This window comes from Polistes dominula, unplaced genomic scaffold, assembly GCF_049000335.1.
Source record: "Polistes dominula isolate Pdom_NZ unplaced genomic scaffold, Pdom_raw_medaka contig_11, whole genome shotgun sequence".
NCBI lineage: Eukaryota > Metazoa > Arthropoda > Insecta > Hymenoptera > Vespidae > Polistes > Polistes dominula.
The window spans coordinates 4,591,463-4,599,705 of NW_028301154.1; the positions used below are offsets into that span (position 1 = coordinate 4,591,463).

General features: G+C 32.3%; 1 pseudogene; it reads right to left on the minus strand.

Moving 5' to 3' along the window:
- Nucleotides 1-7,102: 7,102 nt before the first annotated feature.
- On the minus strand, nucleotides 7,103-7,222 carry LOC149030609 (5S ribosomal RNA; annotated as a pseudogene).
- Nucleotides 7,223-8,243: the final 1,021 nt, after the last annotated feature.

Genomic DNA, 8,243 nt, shown 5'->3' on the forward strand with positions numbered 1-8,243 from the left:
CTATCGCTTAATATGAAACTAATACTAATAATAGGGATTGAGAAAGATGACTTTGACGGCACCTGCTGGGAAAAATGTAAAGCAAAGTGATGGCAAGTGCTATACAAAATAATAGCAAATACATTAAATTAATTATTTTTTTAATCTGATTGAAAAGGAGGTGAAAATAAAGTTGACATTCGAGCCCCTTTGTCATAACCCAACAGCTGACGATGCGAGGGTTTACCCCATTCTTGCGATTGACTAGTTTTACTAGCTGCAGAATCCGGTGAGTTAACGAAGTGTATTGCGGACATATATGCTTGCATTGCTGCGCCACTCCAGCTTTACAGGTGCAATTAACACTGATAATATTTCGATTATTATCAATCTGAAAATAATTTTTAAGTTACTGAAAGTTATTTAAACAATGTAATTAATGTTAAAAATATAAATAATCTGTCGTTTTTTTATTTCATTAAAAATTGAAATAAAATTTACTTCTACACTTCGAAACTTTTAACCAGGTTTATATTTAGTTATAAATTTTGTGAATTTATAAACATTAAAAATAATTTTAAGAAAGCTTCAACGTAACCAGATTTATCATATTTTTAATATTGTATAAAATAATTGTAAAAATAATTAGTAACTAACATCAATTTTTATTTTGTACACATCGGAAATTTTGGTTTGAGCTACAACTGAGCAGGTTATTATTGAATGTTTATTGGAATCTTCTGTTTCCACAACATTTAAAACGTATCCTGACTCGAATAATTTTTTACCTTTAATGTCATTTTGATCCCTAATAAGGGTATTTTTGACGGGCAAGAACCAGAATTTAATTATTTTTTGCATTCTTAATGTCAACTAATACTAATTATTACAATGTTTTCATCACTAAGCTTTATATTTATTACACTAGATCGCTCCACTTTCAGCAATAGTGCTGCCTCTACAGTTCTTTCTCAATCCCTATAGCACAAATTTGGTGTAATGCCTACACAAACACTCCGTCAACTTTGTTACCAATTAACTGTGGATGTATATTAAATGATAAGAGATATGATTTCGATTGGTTTCTTGACGAGGAATGCCCTGAAAAAGTCAGTGATGAAATTGAATCGGATGAGGATGCAGGCGAATAAGCTGATGACATTATACGTAAAAAAATTTATTCTTACATTTTTAATTTGCACGTAACACTTTGATAATGAAAACATATTTATGTTCTCGAAGGTGATGAAGAAGAGAAGTCGGACATCGATGAGGACGATGATTCCGATGACGACTAAGTTGCTGATTCTGATGACGAATTATATTTTAAAAGAGAAACCTAATTTTTTTCATTTGTGTCCAAATTTTACTTTTACTTTTCATTAAACATATGTGAAATTATTCAATAAAATACTAGTATTTTTGGATTTTTATTATTATTTCCTAAATAAACAAATTATAACAATGTTTGAAGTATATATCATCAAAAATTATAGACAAATGGTAATACTGAATTTGATAGTTTTTATTTTTTGGATATAATATTCACACTGTTTGACTTTAAATAGACGGAATAATGAGTTTTACATATTATCAATTGTTGCCTTCAAAAATATGTTAATGCCGTATAGTATCAGATGACCATAAAGTACTCTTAAAACAGTAGTGTTATTTTTATCTGCCAAAGAAAATGTACGGACAGGAATGAAAAGCGAGCGTGCATAGCGATATCATCAGATATTATTGTTTTGTAAGCGCCCCGAAGTTTCTCGAATATTCCCGAATGGGAAATCGGAGGTCCTTTGTTTAATTGATGGGGAATAGTCTAGAGATTTTGAAAAGGATTGACGGAAATGATTAGGACCACTGATAGGGGTGAATGGGTATATTAACGAGGCGAAAAAAACAGCGAGCAGCTCCTTCATGATTCGGTACGATTAGTTTTGAGTGAACGAGTGTGATACGAGTGCAATTACGAGTTTAAGATTTTTAACTATTATTACTTACTTTTTATTTCGATTTCTATCTCTTTATTCTTATTACATTAAACACTAATATTTAAGTATTTGTTTTATTGTAATAGATAGATTTATTTACTGTTTCCCCGAAGGGTTACACTCCTTTTACAATTATCTCCTTAACCTATCTTAACACTACCCTCTCCCTCATTCCCCCCTTCCTTCCCCCTTCCCCCATGTCTCTCTCTCCCAACCACACACCCTGCATTGTTTCTTCTTCTCCTCCCAGTATCTCCCTTCCCTCATCTCATTCCCCAATCTAAATCTCGCCACTCTTGTTTTTCTCTCTTCATTCCACTTTCCTACCCAATATCCTGGCAAACCCTCCGCTACCACCGTCTTGTACCACACGTTATATCTGGACTCTAGTATTTTCTCCCATCTCTCAACCTCCTGTCGCCTTCTTTTCTTCTTCTCAATCTCTTCCCACCTTTCAACCACCTCCACCTTGCCCTGCGCTAACCACCTCTCTTTAAACTTTATCCTCTGTACTTCCCACTTTGACTTCTGTACTTCCTCCTCCCTTTCTCTCTCCTGCGCCTCCTTCCAACACTCTCTCGCCAGCTCACTTCCCTCTCCTCTCCTTAATTTCTCCTCGTACTTCCACGCTCTCTTCGCCGCCTTTATTTCCAATTTGTCTCTTTCCCCTTCTTCTCTTACCATGTACACTGGTGTCCTCCAGTCTACTCCCATAGCCCACCTCAAAAATCTTTCCTGCCCCCCTTTGATCTCCTTCCTCTCCTCCCACCCCCATATCTCCGCTCCCTAACTTAACACCGTCCACACTAGCGTGTCAAATAGCCACAACCTCCTCACCCAATCCTTGCCGAACATCCTCCTTCCCAATTCCCAAATCTGCCTCATTGCGACCCCTGCCTTCTTCACCCTCTCCTTCACGTGTGCTTCCTGACCTCCATTCTTCCTGAACACATAGCCCAGATACCTGAATTCCTTCACCTCCTCAATTCTCTTCCCCTTCCAATTCCAGTCAATCTCTATTTCTTCCCCCTCCTCTCCTAAATCTCACAATCTTCGTTTTTTCAACACTGACCTCCAATTTCCTCTTATCGCAGTATCTCTCCATTCTCCTCAGCATACTCTCCAATTCTTCCTCTCTTTCCGCCAACAAAACCACATCATCTGCATAAGCCAGTGAGCAAATCCTCCTCCCTCTCACCTTTACCCCACCCCATCTTCCTTTCAACAGCTCCTCCTCTAAGTCTGCAATCAGAAGGTTAAAGAGCATCGGGCTCATTGAGCACCCCTGCCTGACCCCTCTTGCCGTCCAGAGTCAATCACCCTCCTCCCCCCTGCCATCGCCCTATTCGATTTTTCATTCAGCACTTCCTTCACCCTTTCTCTGAGCCCTTCTCTTATCCCTCTCTTCTCCATCCCACGCAGCAGCACCTCCCGATCCACCGAATCAAAAGCCGCCTTAAAGTCTACGAACGCTGACACCAGCTCCCCCTCTCTCTCCTCCCTTGTCTTCCCACCAGATAATTCAATACAAATATGTTATCTATTGTTTTATTGTAATAAATACTTCTTTTAAATTAAATAAATCTTATATATATTATATGTCAATAACACGGAAAATTATTTTTAAATATGATGATAACAATATTATAATGATAATATTATACCAAATAAACCCTACAATTATCCTACTTCTGATACTCTTCTGCATTCGTCTCATTCTCTCGAAACTTAGTTTTTGGAAGGTTTTACTTTTAACACGTGTTTTCTGCACATATGATTTTTTTTTATACACCAGTCGTTTTGACTGGTGTGGTAGAAAAATAGTATACTGAAAATGGTGGTATATCTAGCGTTACCAAAGTTAATAATGCTTTAAAAAAAAACTTTTTTTCTTCACATGGAGGTATACGTGTCGATTCAGTGAACATCATTATTGCAGAAATATGCATATTCAAATAAAAACAAATAAACGTTTTCCTGTCCGATATTAAATTGCTTTCTATGTCAGCATATCCAGAGCTCAACCGTTTAAATTTTAATATTTTCTTTTTAAAATTTTGATCACTTTTTTGAGATTTTGAATCATTAAAAATAAGTAAAAATTCTATTCTTTCGACTCCCAAGACACTCATATAAATGGTTAATATTTTTGAAAATATAAACAATTCAGAACTAGCTTCGTCCATAAAAATGTATTTCGGTAAATTCCTTAGATTTTATATTATTTGGACTTCGTTTCATAAATATACAAAAAATTTTTCAATCTTAAATAATTCAGATATGTAAAACATATTACTATTTAAACTACTTATTTATTCTATGAAATTGTTTTAGGCTTCTTACACGATGAGCTAGAGTTCCGTTATAATTTTTTATGTATTACATTAAGAATAAAAAATATATAGGATATTTTATATTTTTTCTTATTTACAGATAAATCTATTCATAAGTTAACTAATAAAACTGTTATAAATTATAAAATTGTTTCTTCAAAGTAATAAACTATTTTCTAATCAAATCATCACCTACTTTCTGTTTCACTGATTTATGTCTCCTGTATTGTAGATAAATATAAAATTACCGCTTCTCAAGATCAATCTGCAGTAAAAACATGATTTAAAATATTAAGCATTTTAAATTACACAACAATTATTCCTAATATGAAATAGACATTACCAACTATCACGTTGTGTATTAATTCCTATTGTATGAACAGTTAATAATAATTATTAGCCTTTTTTTTAAATAAAATACTCCTTTTATCCGAAAATATAGTACACATCAAAAAATTTTTTGTTTAAATTCTTCTTTCTTTTTGAAATTTTAGTAACTGATGATACACATTTACAAAATTCAAATTACAAAGTAATTTTAACCCTTTGCGGAGGAGCGCTGCATATATGAGTTTTTCGTAAATCATCAAATTGGCCGAATAACTCATAAGCGCTCCGCTAAAACAGTTGATAGGGCCGAGAAACACATATATGTGACCTACGTAAATGCGTGTATTTCTACGGTATTGAGGCATTTATTGCATATTTAGCCACGTTTACAAAAAATTTGTGCAGGCACTTTTGAGTGACAATCGCGACAGACGCTCGGCTCCACGAACGGTTCGCTTCGAACCGTCTCGTCCGCAAAGGGTTCATTAGAATGGAACTTGATCTTGCCTAAGGCTTCTTGAAAGCATATTCTAAATTCGTTGCTTGTTATTCTTAATGATTAACTATATGTTTTAATGATACGAGGAATCTTCCAAGGACTTCTACTCTTTCAATCAAAAAAATTCATTATATACTCGTAACGTTACAAAAATATTATCAAATTTCTATTTGTTTAAATTTATTCTACGTATTTAATCGTGTTGGACGAAATTTTATGTTTAAAGAATGCATAGATATAAAACAAATGAAGCATTTTATCTGTAAGAGTATGTTCTTTAACTATGGAAAATATGCGTTTAAAATCTTTTGTTTACTTAAAATTACAGACATAAAAATAAGTAATAGTTTTTTTCCTTTTTTTATATATATGGTATAACTTTTTTAATGCTTCATTTTTTTTTCTTTTTTTTGTATTTTTCATTTTTTTCTTTTTTTTGTATTTTTAATTTTTTTAATTCTTCATTTTTTTTCTTTTTTTTTTGTATTTTTCATTTTTTTTTTCTTTTTTTTTGTATTTTTAATTTTTTTAATTTTTTATTTTTTTCTAATTTTTTTTTCTTTTTTTATTTTTTTTCTTTTTTTCTTTTTTTCTAATTTTTTTTTCTTTTTTTCTTTTTTTCTTTTTTTTCTTTTTTTAATTTTTTAATTTTTTTTTATTTTTTTTAAATTTCTTCTTTATATATTTTTTTGTAATTTTTCTTTTTTCAATTTTTTGTAATTTTAATTTTTTTTTTAATTTAAAAAAATTTTTTTTTTTCATATTTTCTAAATTACAATTATTTTTTCTGTGGACATTAATTTCTTTTTTTGATCCATTTAAATAACATGTACGTGGTAATTTACTATCTTCACGGTTAGTTTTCTTTTACAATTTTTATTAAAGTCAACCGGATGTCTACTTATCAATCTTTTTAAGTAGTTTACATCTTTGTGGCTAGTTAGATGGAGTGTAGTATTACAGTTCTCTTTTCATATCTTGTAGTAAAATTTTTGATTTCATTTGTCACTCTCGTTAATATTAGGTCCTTTCGTATATCTTCATTCCATATAATGCATGATGCGTCGACTTAGTTCTTAGTATTTTTCATTACATTGGTTAATAGCTTTATTCTATGACTTATTGTTGCGCTTCCACCATAATGATATACCCTTAAATCCTATAACAGGGTTTATAATGATATTTGTAAAACTTTTAATTTATTTTCTAGGCTGAACGTGGATGTTTGTCTAAATTGTTGAATAACAATGTCGTTTATTCTAATATCTAGAGAATCATTTGTACACAGTACGAAAGTGATATGATTTAGGTTTCTTTGGTTTTGCTTCTGTCCTATATCTTTAAGCTATTTATTTTTGTTGTATGATCTTTTAACAAGGTCATTTTTACTGATAGTTCAGAATGTATGGTTTTATAGTAGTGTTATCAGAAAACGTTAGTATTTTACTTTTATCAGTAGTTGGAATATCAGCTGTACAGAGTGTGTAGGGTACGGTTCTAAAGGCCCACTTGTAGAGGTATACCACTTTTGATTTCTTTAATTTCGATATAAGCATCATTGCGACTTGTATAATAACAATCCTGACTCTTAGATATGGTGAAAGAAGTTTGCGCATTTGCATTCGTAAGAGGGTTTTCTCGTATCTAGAAGCTCTTCATGTCAAACATTATGAAATAGTTTATCAATGACTACCTAGTCGTAATATTTTTTGGTTCCTATGTAGTATGTTTAGCATTACTATTATCTTCTTCTTCTTCTCCTTTCTTCCAAATGGGCAAAATGCCTGTTCCTCATCGCGACTCACTAGGCGAGTCGTCGGGTCTGTGAGCCTGTTATAGGTTTTTACGTCAGGCAGGGAACTAACCTAACCTTTTTTAACCCTCATCCTTTATCTGGACTTGGGACCAGCAACATAACCACTGAGCTGCTCAATCCACCCAGTGATTATACAGACGGATTGAAGTGTTAACGACACACGGTGTTCCCAAGCAGTTGCCCATCCAAGTACTAACCGTGCCCAGTGCTGCTTAACCTTAATGATCGGACGAGAACTAGTGTTTTCAGCACAGCTATGGTCGTTAACAGCATTACTATTATCTCCTGTTTAAATGAATTTGTCAACTATCGACCTGAAGTAATCCTGTATGTAATTTCTGTAGGGTAATTTTTCTTGTCTTGGCGATGCATATCTAGTCGAAATTTGAAATTTGTGTCAGATTTTATACTGCAATTGTGGTTGCTTGAAGGTGTTCTTGTCAAATTCGACTATACAGATGGTGTTTGATTTACTTTTAAATATAAATGCTGTGACTTTCGTTTATTTTCCCTGATTAGTGTCTTTTGTTCTATATATTGTAATATGGGATTTTTAAATAGCTTCTTGTAGTGAAATATAATTTAAGAACGAGAAGTATATCAATATTGTCTTTGTTTACAAATTTTCCTGTCTCTACGACTTTGTTGCATTTGTTGTTTTATTTGTAAACATCTCATGCATTGCGGTATTTTTCTTTATGTCTTCATAGTTATACGTTTATTGTAATGTTCATTATTTGGTTTATACTGAAAATATCCTTGTTATTGCTGCTAGGTTTGAATTCCACTATAAACAACAGCAATACCTGTTTCATATCATATTTCGTAATACAATTTAGTGCTCTTACTCTATATCCTAGCATTGTATATTCCTCCTTGATGTTTGTATTGGCTTGCATTCAGATGTAAGTTTTCGATGTAAAAATCCGATGACCGTTTTGCAGCTTTTTTTCGTCTTCAATTGGCATCTATGATAAGCTGAATTTTTTGTTTTACTTACAACTTGTTTTACTTTATGAAATATTTCAGGAGTGTTAGTTAGTATTTTAACTTCATAGAGTTTTAAATGTTTTAAAGTATAGTTTTCTATCCCTACTGTATAAGTAAAAGCAACTTCATAAGAAGTTCTATTATTTGAGCCTCAAGAAAAATAATTGTGATTAAATAAAATAGGATCTAGTTACGTTTATCTTTATCTCTTCTTCCAATGAGTTAAACGAAATTGAAAGGGGTGTTTTCCTGTAAACAGTGCTGGGTCTCGAAATTGTTTGCACATAAGATTTTTTTAT